The following is a 20759-nucleotide window of genomic DNA, read 5'->3' as shown; positions in this document are numbered from 1 at the left end:
TATTCCCAACTCTCGCATTGAAATCGCCCATTAGCACTATTCTATCCTTGCTGTTGACCCTGACCACGATGTCACTCAATGCTTCATAAAACTTGTTAACTTCATCCTCATCTGCATCCTCATCTGCACCCTCACATGGTGAATACACGGACACAATTCTTGTCCTACTTCCTCCCACTGACAAATCTACCCACATCATTCGCTCATTTACGTGCCTAACAAAAACTATGTTGCGTGCAATGGTATTCCTGATAAACAGACCTACCCCAGACTCTGCACTTCCCTTTGTAACACCTGTCAAGTACACTTTATAATCTCCTATCTCTTCCTCATTATCTCCCCTTACTCGAATATCACTTACTCCTAGCACATCCAGATGCATACTCTTTGCTGACTCAGCCAGTTCTACCTTCTTTCTTCCATAAGCCCCATTAATATTGATAGCTCCCCATCGAATTCCATTTCATTCGCCAAGTTGTTTCCAAGGAGTCCCTCGCCTGTCAAATGGGAGTGGGACTCTATTACTCCCATAGGTCCGAGGCTTGCTTAAAGAGTTCTGAGCTTGGTGAATTCATGAAGCAGGATGCTGACCTACTTGCACATAGTCCAAGTGAGGATATATCCTCTAACGGGTTATGGACCACCGGTGGATTTTATAGTCCTAGCCGCCTGAGCACAAGGAGGGCCACGACTCAGAATATGTCCGAGATGCCCACTCCCATTCCATAGCAACTGGTATCCCGACTCTCAGGACCACTTACTAGGCCACTCAGCCGTTGCCCATGGTTCACGAACTAGGACGCGACTACAGTAACCCACAAACATAAACCATTGCAATGACTCTTGATGAACGAGAAGCTTGGGATGCTTTTAGAATTGTAGTGCAACAGTTCTTAGGAAACAATAGAAGTGAGAATTACAAGAAACTGATAGACAATTTGATACAGAGTTATCATGTATTTGGATGTAGAATGTCAGCGAAAATGCACTATTTGTTTTCTCATATTGATTTCTTTACGTCAAATTTAGGAGCTGTAAGTGAAGAACACGTTGAACGCTTTCACCAACCTGCATGGAAAGAAGGTATCAAGGACGTTGGGACTATCCTATGATAGGAGACTATGTTTGGGGTATAGTATGAGCAGGGAGGTCAGAAGAACATAAAGAAAAAGCCGTTCTAACATACATTTTTGAATGTCGCCATTTTGGGTGAAGATTCAGTGTTATTCAATATTTTTACACTTATTCCCAACAATTCTTGAGGTACTGTGTGGTAGATTTCTTCTATAGGACTCTAGTCGTATTAAATAAGCACACAATATTAGTAGCTTTTAAGAAAATTGAAACATTAATTTTCATATCCGAAATATTGACAATTAAGAAAAACTACTTATATATTCATAATCAGCATCACCAAATTAAGCAACAAATGCACAAAAATAAGATAAACAAAAATTTTATCAAATTTTGTTATGTAGTGTAATGTCGCACAATTAAAACATTAAAAAAACACTTTCATCAATAAACTAGGCCAATATAAAAATTACTTCTATTGTTGGTAAAACAATTGAGGTACAAAAGTATACAAGACTGTTCTGTTTGTTGAAATTTTAAAATCTTGCTGTGATTAATATAGTGGCAATCCGACTATAACTCCAGCTGATTAAAAAGTGATTGGCGGGAGGAGTATTACTGATACCAGTGGACTATTTACAATTAAAATGTTGGATATGATCAGTCTTGAATGTTGGGATGCTGTGTGAAATTTAAATTCCATTTTCCTTCAACGAACAATAAATATGTTGGAAGAGGTTTAATAATAATGTTATTGCTTTACGCCCCACTAACTACTTTTACGGTTTTCAGAGACGCCGAGGTGCCAGAATTTTGTCCCGCAGTTCTTTTACGTGCCAGTAAATCTACCAACAAGAGGCTGATGTATTTGAGCACCTTCAAATACCACCGGATTGAGCCAGGATCGAACCTACCATGTTGGGGTCAGAAGGCCAGCGCCTCAACCATCTGAGGCACTCAGCCCGGGAACAGGTTTTCACTCTCTCCTCCAGCCCCAGATCACTGTATAAAGTGACGTTAGCATGTAAGAAATCTGTCAGGTTGGGAATACCAAGCTGGAACCGGTATTTGATGATGATACTTGTTGTTAAGGGGCCTAACATCTAAGGTCATCGGCCCTGGAATAGGCATTTGGGGTGTGTATTTTCCCAGGATGGTAGTATAGTAAGTGTGATTGAATCAAGGTGCAGGAAAGCTAATGCAGTGAGCTCGTAGTTGCGATCAACAGAATTCTGTACAAAGGAAGTCAACTCCCAGAACAACTTTCCTTTACAGGAGTGAAAGCTGGGTGGACTCAGAATTTCTCATTCACAAGTTAAAAGTAATAGATATGAAAGGAGAGAGAATAATCGCCGGTACAAACAGCTGGAAACAATGGCAGGAAGTTACTCAGAATGAACTATACTGATGAAATTGTATGCATTAACTAGCTTCGGTCATCTGAGGCGAATGGAGGGAGACAAGTTACCTACGACAATAACGGACTCTGCCATGGATGGTAAGAGAAGTAGAGGGAGACCAAGACAATGATGGTTAGACTCGGTTTCTAATGAATTAAAGAGGTACAGAACCAAACTTGGCCACAGATGTAGTCACAAGGTTTTTCTTCTATTTCCTCGCCCTGATGGGGAGGACTTCACCGGCTATGACTCACTTGTTGGCTTCCCAGGAGGTACGCATATCTTCTTGGGTACTCCAGTTTCATTGATTAGCTTATCCATAGTTTTGATCTCCTGGATCTTCTCCTCCTCCCTGAATATAGGACACTTATTGCAAACTGGAACATGTGCACTTGTGCAGTTGACACACACAGATGGTGGTAGAGAGTCGACACCAGAATGTTCGCCTTTCCCACAAATATTACAGGTCGTTGCACCTTTATATTGCAATGAGGTGTGGCCAAATTTCGAACAGTTGTAACTCCTCATTGGAACTGGAATGTACAGGCACAGAGTCAGATTACATTCATACGTTCGGGCAGAGTATGGGTGCCAGAGTTCAGGATGAAAGCGCCCATATCGAGCAGCTTATCACCAACTAACCTCTTTAAACTCAGCACGTAGGTCACTCCCTGACAAGCGAGGTTTCTGATCATGTTTCTGCAATCAGAAGCAGAATGATTTGGCTTTTAGCAGCTATCTAGACTGCTCAGTTCTCGATATCTTGATCAGTACAGATCCATCACAAAGCTTACGCATCTCGTCAACTTCACCACAAACAATCTAGGAAACTCTATCCATCGGCCCTGAAAGAAACCAGGAATCGAGGCAGACGTTCTTCACTTTCATAATCCACAGGTACTGGGGTGTATCTCTAGCGCTTCTTAATTTTAGAGGACACTGTTATAAGAGTGCTACCCTGAGAAGAAAGAAAAAGAAAAAAAACAACAGAAGGTTCTGCTTTTTGGACCATAAGTAGCTAGGAAAATCTGCTTTCTGCAGAGCTCTCTACATACCCAGGTAAGGCTGCATACACCAGAGGTCGCCCAGTATCTAGAGGTGGGCCACTAGTAACTATTCTCCCAGTAGCAATGCATCACCTCTCCACGACCTAAAACTTGTGATGGATGAGGATAGAACATGCACACCCCTACTCTTTCAAAAAAAAAAACCATTCTACCTGAGGCAGAGAGACTGGCTAGACAGTTGGAGAAGTTAAAAATCAAGGTGGATTAGAATAAGAAAGAAACAGAAATGAAGGAATAAGCGTAGACACCTCTCGTGTAACTCGGGGGAAACCTTGTTAGTCTTCTTCTACAGGAGAAATATTCAAAAGAAGAAACATGTCAGTAATACCAGCAGTGATTTTGATAGCGAAACTCATTCTCCGACCATAAGCAACGATGAAGGACCGAGTCAGATTCTAACATAAATCCTCAGAATCTTGTCATGCAACACGCCTGTCTCCATGTAAGTCAAAGCTTCAGCTATTTTCCTAGTCCAGAAAGGAAACCTATAGGGCCCACTACAAACAATGCTTATAAGGAAAAAGCTATGAAGTTCTGGATTAATGACACTATACCCCTCCACAATTTTCTACATGGACCAGAGTGTATTTCAAAGAGAAATGTGGTCTAAAAGGGCCCTATCTTTTGTTGGTGAAAGACTAACTCATATACTATAAATGCCTATAATTGGCATGGATACGTTCCCAAAATTATTTACCGTGCCACAGAGCCTGCAGGAAGCTTTGGCTAAATAGTCTGAAAATGATGTTTAAAGCTGTTGTACAGCTACAAAATCCCGGCAACATTTTAAATACTTCGCACATGAACTGATCAGCAAGCAATCCAGTATGCACAAATGACGTGGAGCAAGAATGGTCAACCCTCCAAAGGACTATCATTGAGTCAGCTGCGGAAATCATCGGCTATGAGAAAAGAAAGAGGCAAGACTGGTTCGAGGACAACAATGAAGAAATTCCGAGCCTTATCAGTGCCAAACGGGAAGCCCGCCAATCCCTTTTTCAAGATCCATCATCCAGTGTGAAGAAAGGTATGTTTCAAGATCTGAAATAGACATGTTAGACTCAAATAAGAGAAATGAAGAACTAGTGGCAGGAGAAGGCTCTAGAACTCCAAAGATTATCTGATGCCAGAGACGTGCTGAACTTCAATGCGGGAATAAAAGAGACCTATGATCCATCTCGCTCTTCAATTGGAACTCTGAAAACAGTTGATGGTGCTATCACCCTTACTGATAGTAGAGACATCCTGGAGCGCTGGATAGAACACTTCTCCACTGTTTTAAACCAAAGCACCACTGCTGCCGATGACGTTCTACGTGATGTGCCACAACTTCCCTCTCAACCATGGATGGCGATGCCACCAACTTATCAGGAATTCTGTGTGGCACTTGACAGACTGAAACCTAGGAAAGCACCTGGACCAGACATCCCCCTGGAATTAATTCAAGGAGGAGGCTTACCCCTAAAAACAAGGCTGTTCATCCTCATCCTCTGTATTTGGGAAACCGAAAAAGTACCCGGCAATCTCAAAAATGCCAATATCATCACTATTTTCAAGAAAGGTGACCGTAGTATATGTGCCAACTCTCACAGCATTTCTCTGGTGTCCATTGTAGGTAAACTTCTTGTAAGGATCCTGCTTAGCTGCCTGCAAGTCAAATCCGAGAGGACTCTACCCTAGCAGCGTCCCAATGTGGATTCCGAGCCTCCAGAGGTACTGTTGACATGACAAGGCAATTGCAAGAGAAATGCAGAAAACAACAGAAGCCTCTCTATTTTATGTTTTATGACCTAGAAAAGGCTTTCGATAGTGTTCCAAGACTTGCTATGTGGGCAGTTCTCAGACGCTTTGGCTGTCCTGAGCATTTCATGATGGTATGACTGGACAGATTCCCCATCAAAACAACAACCATCCCCAATCACACATGGATTGAAGCAGGATTGTGTACTTGCTCCAACTCTTTGCCTTGTATCTGGCGGCTATGCTTTATAAAACAACAGACAACCCCGGCATAGAGATTAAATATCATTTTGATTGTGGCCTCTTCAACTTTCAGACTTCACTCGCGAAGACATAACAGTGTTACTAGAGTAACAGAAATGCAGTATGCAGATGATACCGCATCACTGGTTCTTAAACATGAGGAACTGCAACAGTCAGTCATGAGTTTCAAGGATAAATATGACATTTTTAGCCTCACCATAAAAAAAAAAAACCAAGGTACTTGCTCGGCGTGCACCAGGGACTAACATCCCAGAATTTAACATTACCATCTTAAACACCAAACTAGAACAAGTAGATCACTTCACTTACCTTGGGAGTATCTTGTCAAAGAGCTGAACTTCAGAACAGGATGTGGAAAACAGGCTTCGTGCTGCTCACGTGGCCTTTGGCCAACTATCACACAGAGTCTTCAGGAATAAAACCTAACAATTCGCACAAAGCTAATGGTGTACCAGGCTGTAGTCATCTCTACACTTCTCTATCTCTATGAAACATGGACCTTATACCGCCATGACATCAAAAAGCTGGAGCACTTCACCTGCAAAAATTACGCTCCATCATGAACAACAAGTGGGAAAACTACATCTCTAATGTTGAAGTTCTCGAGAAAACATGTGCTAAGAGTGTAGAAGCATTGGTCGTTGGCCATTGCCTCAGATGGGCAGGACTTGTGCACCGTATGAATGACACCAGATCCTCTATAGTGAATTTGGCTCCAGTTCAAGACCACAGGGTGCCCGCCTAAGATGTTTCAAAGATCAACTGAAACAAACCTTAAAGATGGCAGAAATAAACCCTCAAACCTGGAAAAGACTCACCAAGGACCGTTTACTTCGGCGGCAAAGTGTCTGTGCCTCAGTTCAACACTTCGGACAAGAGCGCTGCAGACATGAATATATTAAGCATCAGGAATGCAAACTTCGCCAAACCCAGCCAAGATCTAACCTGTCCCTCAGCTGGGTGATGTGTGGATGTATGTTCTGAGCAAGAATTAGCCTGTACAGCCACCGGAAGTTTAAACACAAACTGCTGTGAATTGAAGTGAGCTATTAAATAGGAAATCTGTAAAACTTGGAAACGAGTAACTGCCGATGATGACGACATCTCTGTACTTTCCAAATATTAACCGGATACTTATATTTTATACTAGAAGGAAGAGCAGCGATAATGAAAAATTACGTAACTGCAAAAGGCCACAGAAAACAAGTATGTCATGGTAAGCTGCTGACAGGAAGTGGTGTCCACCTACATGCCTCAGAATCTCAGGAAGAATATTAGGGATCGACAAAGACTTGCTGTATAACCCCCAATACTACCCACCACCGAATAAGGCCCGCACCCTAAATTTGAGACGGCAAAATATGGAAAAAAAATAAAATATCAAATAACTTGCAAACCTATTTAATTTTCTTCAAATATACCACAAATATGAATTCAAACTACTCACAATTAATAACATCACAAAAATCGTAAATAAAATCGGTCCAATACTCAGATCATTCACAATTCACCGTCATCATCTGAAGTTTCACCATAGGAACTTAAATCGCTGGCTTATTTCCACAAATAGTCATCCTCACTACAGTCCACTGAATTTGAAATTCCACATTTCTTAAAGCTTTTGGACACTAGACCATTGGGAATGCGCGCCCATGCGGTCTTGATCCAGCTGCATATTAGTCCCACTTCAGGCCTCTTCACTCGTCCGGTTGGTGTTAACGCGTCATCACCATCAGACATCCATTCGGTGTAGAACTGTTTCATTGTAGTTCTGAAAGGCCGGTTCACACACACATCCAACAGCTGTAGAATAGAAGTGAGTCCTCCGGGAATTATCGCAAGATCGGTTTTTCCTTTCCTCATCATATCTTTTACGGCATCAGTTGTATGTCCTCGGTAACTGTCCAACACAAGCATGTTTTGTTTTTGTAACAAAGCTCCCGGGCAACATTGCCAAACGCACTTAACCCAGTCTTCAACTAACGCACTGTCCATCCAGCCGGACTCATGTGTTCTAACAATAACACCGGACAGCAAGTTTTCTTTCGGAAGCGTTTTCCTTCTCGGAACCACATATGGAGGGAGTTTAGTTCCATCAGCTAATACGCACAACATTACCGTGCATCATTACTTTTTGTTACCACCTGTTCTGATGGTTACACTTTTAGAACCTTTCGTATCCACTGTATTTTCCAACGGCATTTCAAAATAGACAGGTGTCTGGTCAGCATTCCCAATTTGCGACAGCAAATAAGAATTTTGCTTCATATAATGAATAATGGGAGGCTGAAAGGCCGTTAATTTTTCTTCATACGCCCCAGGGAAACACTGTGAAACAGACTTACATCTCTGAATGCACAATCCCTTTCTCCGATAAAAGTTTCGGATCCATCCGCAGCTTGCAGTATAACCTTGTGTTTTGAGTTCTTTTAAGACCACTAGTGCTTTCAATTGACACATTTCACTAGAAACGCCATGTCCTAACTCATGTTTTTCTATCACAAATTTGTGGAGTAGTTCTTCAATTTCCGGAAACAATGCACTCCGCCCGCGGAATGCCTAGAACCAATATTTTGGGGGAAAAAATGCGGGTGGTATTTGGGATAATACAGTAATATCATCCACATGCAAATTAATGTACCATCAACGATGGGTCTAATTGCTAGTTACCAATAATCTGGGTTTTGTATTGCAGTCACTGTGGTCAGAAGATGATGTTTACATCTTATTTATGTTTCTGAATTATTCAAACTCTTTCATTAACTTCCCCCATATAAAAGCTTTTATGGCTAAAACTGACTCACACACCAAACTAAAAAAGTAAAGAGTATTAACAAAATGTTATTGCTTTCTTCCCTAAAATGAATAGATACATGGAGCTTCTCGTGACTGGAATTCTTTCCAACTCAAACAAATTTCAGTCCAATTTCCTGTCAGGTAACAGCAATGCTTCAGTACTCCATGCAAACAGCTTGCGAGAGAGACATGAAGAAAAAAAAAAAAAAAAAAAAAAGTCGTATGGCTTTTAGTGCCGGGATATCCCAGGACGGGTTCAGCTCACCAGGTGCAGGTCTTTCTATTTGACACCCGTAGGCGACCTGCGCGTCGTGATGATGAAGAGAACACATACACCCAGCCCCCATGCCACTGGAATTAACCAATCAAGGTTAAAATCCCCGACCCAGCCGGGAATCGAACCAGGACCCTCTGTACCGAAGGCCAGTTCGCTGACCGTTCAGCCAACGAGTCGGACGAGAGAGACATGACAGTCCCTCAAGCAGACAGCCATCAGAAATGCAAGGAAGTCCGGACACTTCAGTGGCGGGATATCTTTGCCTCACCTGCCATTCAGTAGGGTTAAGCCTCCCATCTCTCTCTCTCTCTACCTCCTTAGCCCAATACAAGCAAGCCGAATCTGCTGCAGAAGAAGCATGATGGAAAATACATTTTAAAGCATATACTGCTGGCTGCATTTCTGGAAAAAAATGTGATCGTGTGCTGAGTCACTGTGTACCTACGTTATGCAATGTGCATAGCACCAGCATAAATAGAAGTTCACAATGATTCCGAGCAAAGCTCCATCAGCCAGGTATTAAGCAATTTAAAGTACAAAATAGTCAACATAATTACCCATAAAACAAGTCTAATTAATTTCTATCAATGGGCCAATTGAACGAATGCCAAGATCTCTAAACAAACTGGATATTGATATATTTAACTGCTCATTGTCAAAATTGAGAAATCACTTACATAATCTCCAGAATTGACTATTACCTTCCTGTGATTACTTGTAATATAACCTGTGTATATATCTGTACATATTTTTCTACTTATACTCCATTGAACTTTCTTTTTAGTGTGTTTTGTTTTGTTTATTCTTCTCTACTGTTATGTAAAATGGTATTACCATTAATAAAGTATTATTATCACACTATTCTCATAAAATATTATTTTATTACAAACACTTTATAAACAGGTTAATATTTAGATTGATGCTTTCACAGCCCATGTTAACATACAATGAGTGGCCAAAAGTCACGGGAAGGGGTGTCCCATTAGAAAATGCGCCGTGTATAACAATGGAGTGATGTAGCCAGCTGCGGAGTAGCTGAGCAGTCTGTCACACACACCAGTGTCACGAAGATGGCAAGAGGTTGAGAGTTGCGGAGATTGCATGCGAATTTGGGTTTCCGAGTTCAACAGTGTTGAAGGTGGATCTTCAATATTACGGAGAGAATGTTACCACCCACATAAACTACTGCACGGGGAGACCACACGTGTTTAACAAATGAGTATCACGTCGCTTCTGCAGAACCGTACTGGACGCTCAACGGGCTCACTGCCCAGTTCAATGTTGGGAGTCAGGAACCCATTTCTACCAGGATGGTAAGGAGGCAACTGCACCGCATAGGCTTCACCAGCCATCGACCAACTCGTGTCCCTTTGGTGACACCTCGACACAGAGCTCAACAACGTGCATGGGCCCGCAAACATTGGCAATGGACCATGGAACAGTGACTGCGTATGGTATGGTCCGATGAATCCTGGTTCCAGTTGTATCGAACTAATGGGCACGTGAGAATGTGGCGTATGCCCCATGAACCTATGGATCCTGCGTGTCAACAAGGTTGTATCCAGGCTGGAGGTGGCTCAGTTCTGGTCTGGGCGGCGTTCTCATGGTCGCAGTTAGGCTCTATTGCTCAGGTGCAGGGAGTGCGGAGAGGTGCACATTATGCGGACATTCTTTAAGACCATCTGCATCCCTTTCTGGCCGTCGAGTACCCTGATGGAGATGCCACGATTCAACAGGACAATGCGCCATGTCACCGCTCCGTGGTGGCACGCAGGTGGTTGGAGGAGCACTCCAGTGAAGTTACGACCACGGATTGGCCCTCCGGATCCAATGATCTTAATCAAATTGAGCATTTATAGGATGCTGTCGATGCTGATGTACGCTCCATGAACCCCGCACCAACTACATACGAAGAATTGTGGGTAGCAGTGCAAGATGTGTGGCTCCAGATCCCTGCAGAATGATTCCAACATCTTGTAGAGGTGGTGCCTCGCTGTATTGCTGTCGTTTTGAGGGCTTGCGGAGGAGCAGCTTGGTTATTAACATCACATTCAGTGCCTTCCCATGACGTTAGGCCACTCAGTGTATATCCCCAAGGTTTTTCACAAGTAAAAGAAGTAAGGAAACTGGAATTCCTATTTCAACTAAATATACATATATATAATCTGCGACTTCTTATGATTAATACTGCATTTGAAAATGGAAGCGTGTTTTGATACAATAAAACTGATGAAGTTCATTCTAAAAAAAATTAAACATTAAATATTTTTTTTAAATTAATTACACAACATGATTCTCAAATATTAAGAAATGTCACAGTTATGAGACTTTAAAAACTTAAAACAGGAAAAACTAGCTTTAATGATAGTTACCTCATGGATTCTACTCTCCATCAAATGGCCATCTTCAACTTGCCGAGTTCCTTAATAATTTCTTTAACGTTATGAAGTCTCCGAACATAAAACTGATGGAAGTCATTCATTGCTCTTATATACTGGACATCCGATGGTTCTATAATCGAAGAGAGATAAGAATTAGTTAAACTGTTAGGCGTATACATATTTCTTCATAATAATGTCCAACTACTTTAACAGTTTTCAAAAATGAGGACCTAAAAAGTCTCATAGAAGTTTCTCAAAATTCTTTTTTACATGCTGGTTAAGTCCATTGACACGCTGGGCAGGAATCAAACCTGAAAACTTGGGACTGAAAGCCAGTACTCAATAATCTGAGCCATTCAACTCTGGTAAAGGAAGTGAATGTCTCTACTATCGGTTAGGGTGTTAGCACTATCAACTGTTTTCAGAGTTCCTATTAAAGAGCGAGATTCCCACGTAGAAGTTCAGCACGTCTCTGGCATCAGATAGTCTTTGGAGTTCTAGAGCCTCCTCCTGCCACCAGTTCTTCATTTGTCTTATTTGAGTCTAACATGTCTATTTCAGATCTTGAAACATAGCTTTCTTCGCACTGGATGATGGATCTTGAAAAAGGGATTGGCGGGCTTCCCGTTTGGAACTGATAAGGCTCGGAACTTCTTCATTGTTGTCCTCGAACCAGTCTTGCCTCTTTCTTTTCTCGTAGCCGATGATTTCCGCAGCTGACTCAATGATAGTCCTTTGGAGGGTTGACCATTCTTGCTCCACGTCATTTGTGCATACTGGATTGCTTACTGATCGGTTCATGTGCGAAGTATTTAAAATGTTGCCGGGATTTTGTAGCTGTGACAACAGCTTTAAACATCATTTTCAAAACTATTTAGCCAAAGCTTCCTGCAGGCTCTGCGGCACGGTAAATAATTTTGGCAACGTATCCATGCCAATAATAATAATAATAATAATTTCGTGTGGCTATTTCTAGCCGAGTGCAGCCCTTGTAAGGCAGACCCTCCGATGAGGGTGGGCGGCATCTGCCATTTGTAGGTAACTGCGTGTTATTGTAGTGGAGGAGAGTGTTATGTGTGGTGTGTGAATTGCAGGGATGTTGGGGACAGCACAAACACCCAGCCCCCAGGCCACTGGAGTTAACCAATTAAGGTTAAAATCCCCGACCCGGCCGGGAATCGAACCCGGGACCCTCTGAACCGAAGGCCAGCACGCTGACCATTCAGCCAACGAGTCGGACATCCATGCCAATTATAGGAATTTATAGTACCCATGAGTGAGTTAGTGCACTATTAGCTTGTGTGACAATCCATGCATGCGATGCGCATACATCACCCTTTATACACGGAAGTCCTTGCGAAATTTTTAGAATCCAGAGTCGTTAGTCTTCATTACTAACATTTTTGGCATAACTATAGAGTCAACCTTGCAGTGTTAGTAACATGACGCACCCCTATGTGGTGCATGTGAAGTGACTGTGCTTTGTTTAATACTAGGATTTCCACTAGTAGTGCTGAGGGAAGTAGGATAGGACTGCGGCCAACTGTTGGTTGTTGGTGTGATATGGCTGAATTTTTCTTCTTGCCGCGCAGACGGTATGCGCCACGGTGATAGGAAAAAGCCTCTCATAGGGAGTGTGACCCTGAAAGTCCCACTGTTCATGACAAGAGATTGGCCTGGATGTGCAAAGATAGGTTACTGTCCTTGCTGAGCAGACTCTATATCTCTATCACATTATTTTCTTTTGCTTTTCTACCCTCCTGATGATGGTCTCTGGTAAGACCGAAATTAGTTCCAACAAATATATGTAACTTTTTAAGGTTACAACAAACAGTATTGAACAGGTGGAAACTATATTGCTCCTCTATACGGATTAATATGAAATATATTACCTATGACGTTTTATGACAGGAAGACTCCATAACCAACAGATTAGAGACAGATAGTGGAACATGTCACGCGAACATTCTATTGACAGTACTCAATATCATGCAAATGAGATAATGTAGAAGAACCATTTACCTCCCTATAACACTGCATTTGACGACTATAACAGAGTTTTAAGAAACAAGTTCAGCTTAATATGAAGATTTAGAGATTTTACCACATAACATGATTTTATAGTTTGAAGGCCCTTATTGGCCAACAAAGCTTTTTTCTCGGTTTAAAGCTAAGAAAACCAAGGTAAGTTACATCTGTATTCGCCAACAACATTACCTCAGATAACAGGCATTATCTTGATTTAAAATTTTACGAGAGAAAGGTTGGCTGGTGAAACAGTAAATCTAAGATGGCAGCTCGTAGATGGCTGGAATATTTAACTGAAAGGGAAAATCATAGCAATAATACGTCCTATGTGGATAAAAAGAACGTGCTACATACAGTGGAACCTCTATTATCCGCTCCCGGAAACTACGTTTTCCCGGATTATGCATTCAAATTACGTGGTCCCGCAAGCATCCTAATTAAATCATGTTGTAAAATCCTGTATTATCGGTTCCTTGAAGAAACGATTTCCCAGATCAACTGTCCAGAAATGTCAGTCCCATCAACACCAAATCCTTGATTAAGCGTTTTTCAAGAAGCTTTATCTCACAAAAGGACAACTATGGCATACTTCCGGATTTTGGCGTTAACACCCCGTCATTGCGATAATTAGAGCAAATCCTGTACTGGAAAAGCGATCGACGGTGAACTTGCATAAGGGACCATCTTAGCATCGCGTTCAGGTGGTATTGTTTGGAGAATCCTAGGAAATCATAAAGCAGACGGTGGCCACAACAACTGGAAGAAGACAGAGCGCATTTTTACAGCTCTACTTAAAAACTGAACGAGTTTCGTCAAATGCTCACATTTGTAAAACATCCACATTATGTCCAGATTTAGATCTCAGGGCACTGTATAGTCACTGGGTTTTCGGGCAAGAATCGAAACTGCTCCTTCTTAACACAAATCTAGTATTTTAATATCATATAAGATTATGTTATCGAGACCAGAACAGATGTTGCACCTTACATATACAGACAGCCATGAGAGGTCTTGGGATTGCCTATTACTGTTTTGGTCCTAATATAAGACTGGGAATTTTATATTTCTGTGTTAAAATGTCATGAAAACTGCAGTTTGTTTTATTTGCGCATGTTACATTTAAATAGTTTGTATCATTTCCAACTCGTACTGACTTGTGCAGCGAGTGTGCTTTTCAGCTGAGTCCAAGGTCACGAATAACCATAATTTCTGAAGTTTTGATGATATATTTTCTCTTTCCAATTTGATTTTCATTAGTGACGAGCAGAACTGAATATAATGCATTCTAGAACTTTTGAGAATTGATGCTTACATTCAAAACCACAATCTTGAGCCTCGAGTTCAACATAACCTTTAAAAGTTGATGTAGGCCTAATTTACGCGGTTCTAGATTTCCAGAAACTATGAATGGTATACTGGAGACCAAATAACAACCGAAGATTAAGAAAAGAAGGGATTTTGCCAACATGTTGGGTGCTTTTGTATCTAATGTGCTTTATTTTAGTAGATTAGAGAATTAAAAACTACTTGCGGCCGATTGTTGTTTGGCTCGGCGTTATTAGATTTATAATACCAATATAATGGCCCGTTATTGGACATTATAAATTTTCCAGCGAACTCATTCTTGGTTGCCTACGTTTCGCCCTCGTGTGCTAAGTTAGGCTCGTCAGTTGGGACTTAGCAGACCACCCAAGACGCAAGGCTAGTGCATACCGTGGAGGCCACTGCATAGGCTATTTGAAGCCACCAGCAGTGCCAATGCACTGTGAGAGCTATGACTCATTTCCAAAAATAGATGCCTGCTTGGCCATCAAATGATATAGATGTTGATTCCCATAGTGAACCTAAAATATTTGTCCTGAATGAGTAAATTTATAATACCAATATAATGGTCCGTTATTGGACATTATAAATTTTCCAGCTAACTCATTCTTGGTTGCCTGCGTTACATGTAACTATTCTCATGTTTAGACCCATATTGAAATTTGCTATAATTTGCATACAAATTTTTATTTGTTTATTTTTCTATTCCACCTATTCAATACAATTGATTTTGTGCTGTTAGAAATTCATTTTACTACAACATCACATTAAAAGGGACATGCTTCGCTGGATTTACGAGGATCCTCAGCCTTTGTAACTTGTCATTGTTAATTTGCTTATAACTAATTTGTACTTAATTATGATTCTAAAAACTACTCTAATTGGTAAAATACGTGAACATAGGCATTTGTAAACACAATGGACAGTTTAACAATTTAAAATGACAGTGCTAAAATTGGGATATACATTGATTCTAATACTACTGACATCCAAAACACAGTAATATCCTCACAGAAATGAGATTTGGCTAAAATTCGTAAGTTTTTTAAAAAATTAAAAACAATTGAATCATTTTTTTTGAAACAGCACGTCAATAAATCTTAGTTTGGAGATATCCAGCTAAAACGTGCACATGTCAGAGACAAGTGCTGTTTCTCCAACAAACTATTATTACCAGGCAGAGCTACCGGATAAAGCAATGCAGTGACGTGTGTAGTTTCTGCAGAAAACGATAGATCTATACTTAAAGACTGTATTACTTGCCTTAACTCAACTGTGGCAACATCTTGACATGTGTCGTTTCAAAAAAAAAAAAGATTCAATTGTTAGTTGACTTATTATGTTGAATACATTAAAATTTGAGTCATAAATCCTGTTGAATCCCAATAGTATCTAAAGTTTGAAGTCTTAATATGCGTGTTAAAGGGGATGGAAATATTCCGCTCATGTATTGGTTTGAAGCATGCTTCTGTAATTTATTAATAGTAAACAGTAAAATGCAATGTGTTGGCAGTTTCCTTGAACTGGTCTTGAGTTGACGAGGAGACCTTACATTGGACACAGTCCATTTTTAAAAGTGATTTATCAATAGGGACATCAATCTGAAAATCTTGTAATGTTGATATATTATCCTTATTCATAATCTTTAAGTAAAAACGTAAACTCGTGTCCTCATCCCGAGGTGGTGCAGCTCTTTTCAGGCACACCCCCATTGGAGGTGAGCTGCATGTACCATTCCAATCACATACCAGCCCTCCTGCCATTCTTAAATTTCTGGCAGTACCGGGAATTGAACCCGGGCCCCCGAGGACGGCAGCTAATTACACTAACCGTTACGCTACGGAGGTGGACATAATCTTTAAGTGATGGTGCGTCTGAAACAAAGGAAATTACGTGATAATGTTGTGTGTTATTGTGCTTTCACAGTGATCGTATTGGTGTGCGTCACTTATCCCTCTGACTGCTGCTACAATGCCTCGTGGTGCTTGTTACATCATGGTGACTGCTTGCTTTCGTGTTTCTACTTCATGTGTTATACATATGAAGAATCTGTTGTAAAGGGCGAGTAGGGGACTTCGGGGAAGAAACAGTAAGCGGGGTGTTAGACATTGGCGTATCGTGTGGAGAGGAGTCTTTATACGTCGTCAAAATGGGAGTAGAGGAAGAAACGGTAGGCAGGGCGTTGGACCTTGGCGTATTGTGTGGAGGGGAGTCTTATGCGTTCTCAAAGTAGTAATTGTGTCTATTTTTGTGGTGGGAGTTTTCAGATTGAATGTTTTAAAGAATTTACTATTACCTGATTTGAAAGTTTGTAGTAATATTGGCATTTGATCTATTAACAGACTCTTCATTTTGAATGCGTCATTCAGATTTTTAAAAATTAAAATATTGGTCCAAATGAATATAAATATTCTCAAACTCAGTCATTAACTTCCCTTTTTCAATCCTTTTGATTATTTTTAGGTCTCTCTCTATTGTAGTATATTGATGGCTGGTTTCTTTCATGTGGTTACTCATTGAGGAATATTTATTATGCTTTAAAGCATTAAAGTGTTCCATGTACAGTACAAGTCCGTTATAGCGAGAATTCATAACAGCGAAAAATTGACCCGCTATAGCGGATTGTCGTTATACCCGATTTTGTATGAAAGTAAAAAAAAAAAAAAAAACCCTTACACATTAAGATCGGTATGAAACGGCAATCGGTTTGTTCAAAACTTGCGTTTTCGCGGATGATATCCACACTATGGATTACTTGTTTGTTATTTTTCATGGAAGCGTGTGTTTCATTCTGAAAAATACCATATTATGTTGTGTTCAAAAAGGACCAAAAGCATCACGCAAATTAGCAAAGAATAATTTTAAAATTTGGTGTAATCATATTGTATATGCCCTTTCAGGTGCTTTTCCTATTAATAATAATTTCCGCGGGTTTAATGACCAATAACTTAAAATTGGCATCATAATACCGAAGAGAACCCGTTGAAAATTTTGCCGGCAACACCTATTCCATGCGTCTCTACAATACGACGATCCACCAGGAAAATATTCTTGCGTCTATAAAACTGTTACTTTTACTCAGCGTCAGATATAACAGGCTACCTTTACACGCACGTCTCGCTTGCCGGGTTCGGCCAACTTCACCGGCAGGCGATGTATAGGCCTAATCGCAGACGTTGAAAGTCAACGAACAAGTTTATTGCGCCACTGTATGGCCATTTGGCCCTTCAGATTTTTGTGCACATGCCCCACAATTTCATCTTCGACTTATTTAAAGCATCCTTGTTGCGGTATACTGAATGCATTTTTTTGTACAGTATGCATTTTTTAACTATCTTCGTCTTAATGCTAACGTCAAATATTGGCTTTAGTTAGGCCTATGTCGTATTTTTTCCGACTGCACAATTATTCTACATTTCCAAGTGTTTAATAACCGTTAACTCAAAATTGGCATCATAATATCGACAAGAACCCGTCGATAATTTGCCGGCAATAGGCGTACCTGTCCCACGTATCTTTACAATACGACTATCCATCACGGAAATGTTCCTGCTACCTATAAAAATTTTACTAAGCGTCAGGTACAGTAAACGCGTTATAACTCTGACACTGCGTAACCGTTGCCTTTCTAAGAATTCGAAGGCTTGCATGTTTGGATGCCATTCTGCAGATTTGAGAAAAGTTTTTGTAGAGGCTAATAGAATGTCATTCTCTCTTCACTATTTCCCAAGATCCAGTGATGTATAATAAAGAGGCGGTCGTTTATTGTCAACGAGTTTTGTGTGTGTGTGTGCGTGCGCGTGTGAAAAGAAGCAGCATGGTTACAGCGGTAGTTGCCAGCGGTATTCGGTACTGTTAGGCCACGAATGCAAGACAATCCTTGATTTTTCGCATGTGATTCTGAGAAAAAACGTCGTCTTGGATTCGGAGGAATACGGTATCACTCCAGAGGCTTCTGTGGCAAACATTTCAGTTTTCTTCTTTAAATGGCGTTGCCTAACCTAACCGTATATGTATCATGAAAACATATTTGAAACACATGTAGAGAAATGATAACTTCCTCGCTAAATATTTACATGTGAATAGCCATTCCGAAATTTAACTAGACACGAGAAAATATGAACTATCCTCTGAAATCAGTGATGTACTCTGCCATATCTTGAGTTGTATCACATTCTTACTTAATTTCAGTATATAACATTAAAATTAAGCCATCGTTTACGTCAGCCTTTATTTTTAACAAATTGACAACTACTATCGACCACGTTATTTACGGATTTATTACGAAAACGCGTTATCCTCTTTTATTTTGAATTTTCTTTAGAGAACAGCAGTCGACTGGTATTACTAATTGATTCCAACATCACCTTCGAATGTCTACTAGAGAGCTCGCAAATGTTCATAGTGAGATAACTATACCGTACCGAATATATGATCGATCGCATTTTGTGGCAAACGTTTGTTTTCTTATGCAAACAGCGTCACCTATCCTAACTTAACCGTACTATGCGTATGATGAAATCACGCTTCAAGCGCCAGTAGAGAAATTATAATCTTCTCACTATAAATTTACACGATAATAGCCTTTCCGTCATTTAACCAGACGCGAGAAAATATAAGCTAACCTCTGAAAACAATGTGGCACTTTGCCATATCTCGAGGTGTATCCCGTTCTTACTTAATTGCATTAAAATTAAGCAATCGTTTAGTCGGCCTTTATTTTTAACGAGTTAACAGCTGTTTACATGTTATGAGTTTCATTATGATAGTTGTATTGGAGTACAGAATGTAAAAGTTTCAAACAAATTTATTAAAAAATCACCATTGCAATACTTTACAATCTTTAAGTTTAAGATACAAATATGACATATATGTTAAAATGGGACATGTTTCGCATAGGCTATGTAAGCATCTTCAGCCATACTTAATCTAAAACTAAGTTAGGGCCCTGAACTGGGTTCCTCATTAGAGTATAATACATGCTTTATTACAAGATAAAACAGTCATAAAAATCTAGTCTGTGGAGAAAGCAATGCTTAAATGTAACTAAAATTCAATAATGAACTTGTCACAGTATTATATGTACACTGAATGAATACTAATGGTTTTTTTTTTTTTGCTAGTTGCTTTACGTCGCACCGACACAGATAGGTCTTACGGCGACGACGGGACAGGGCAGGGCTAGGAGTGGGAAGGAAGCGGTCGTGGCCTTAATTAAGATACAGCCCCAGCATTTGCCTGGTGTGAAAATGGGAAACCATGCAAAACCATTTTCAGGGCTGCCGACAGTGGGGTTCGAACCTACTATCTCCCGAATACTGGATACTGGCCGCACTTAAGCGACTGCAGCTATCGAGCTCGGTAATACTAATGTTTGTCTAAAAAAGTACAAGTTGGTTGTTTGTAGAATAAGACATAGTCATAATGATCAGACATGCATTTGGAGTCTATAAATTATTTTATATTAATGAAGCGTGGATTAACTAATATCGAAAAATAAATCTTCGAACGTTGTTGATTGAGAATCAAGTACGTAGAATTACAGTAGAGTTGTTAACTCCAAGTGACCGTATGATAAGGTCAAAATGCGCTTGAAGCATCAGTATAGAAGTGTTGTGTCTCCTTCTAGAATAATCCTTGTAATAGATTGTAGTCGTGAGCTGTCTAGCATAGATTCAACAAATAGGGTGTTCAATAAAGCCTTAGATGTGGGAGAATTTGCATTGTAGAGTGTGCTGAAAACTGAAATGTGTAAGAAAATAAATTTAAGTTTTGAAACGTAGAGAACATTCTATTAATGAGTGGAAGTTACGCTTACCCTTAGAGTTGACAGAGAGGTGACTAGCCTTGTTGGTTGTTTCAGACGATCTGGCAGTTGTTATTCTACTGCTACGTGTATTGTAGGGGTGTGTCTGTGAAGGCGGAGAATGAGTCAGGAGATGGGAGGTAGGCAGAGCATTGAAGACATTAGGAGTAGGCGGAGGGGGTGTGGCATGAAACGGTGACCTGGGAGTGGCTACTATTGCGTTAGGGAAATTGCTGAAGTGTTTATAGTTAAATATTTTCATGACATTATTTGTATTTATGTTGAAGGCATGAGTAATTTAGGGATTGATTCAATTAATGGATTATCTGTGTCAAGAACATCGTTTAGATTACTATTAATGTTATAATGCTGGTCTAGAAAAAAATGTAAGCGTTTTCAAACTCCGATGGTTCATGTTTGTGGGTTACTGTAGTCACGTCCTAGTTCGTAAACCATGGGCAACGGCTGAGTGGCCTAGTAAGTGGTCCTGAGAGTCGGGATACCAGTTGCTATGGAATGGGAGTGGGCATCTCGGACATATTCTGAGTCGTGGCCCTCCTTGTGCTCAGGCGGCTAGGACTATAAAATCCACCGGTGGTCCAT

The 20759-nt window shown here is 40.4% G+C and overlaps 1 protein-coding gene across 7 annotated transcripts in view; it reads right to left on the bottom strand.

The window, feature by feature from the left end:
* Window positions 1-20759, bottom strand: part of capt (adenylyl cyclase-associated protein 1) — an 861909-nt gene that overhangs the window by 43635 nt on the left and 797515 nt on the right. For all 7 annotated transcript variants that reach the window (XR_010861164.2, XR_011018799.1, XR_011018798.1 and 4 more), the window contains one exon: window positions 10991-11129. The gene's annotated coding sequence lies outside the window, so the exon portion shown is untranslated. The remainder of the gene's footprint in view (window positions 1-10990; window positions 11130-20759) is intronic.

The sequence above is a fragment of the Anabrus simplex genome, chromosome 10 (assembly GCF_040414725.1).
Source record: "Anabrus simplex isolate iqAnaSimp1 chromosome 10, ASM4041472v1, whole genome shotgun sequence".
In the NCBI taxonomy this organism is placed as follows: Eukaryota; Metazoa; Arthropoda; class Insecta; order Orthoptera; family Tettigoniidae; genus Anabrus; species Anabrus simplex.
This window is presented reverse-complemented; position numbering and strand designations above follow the sequence as displayed.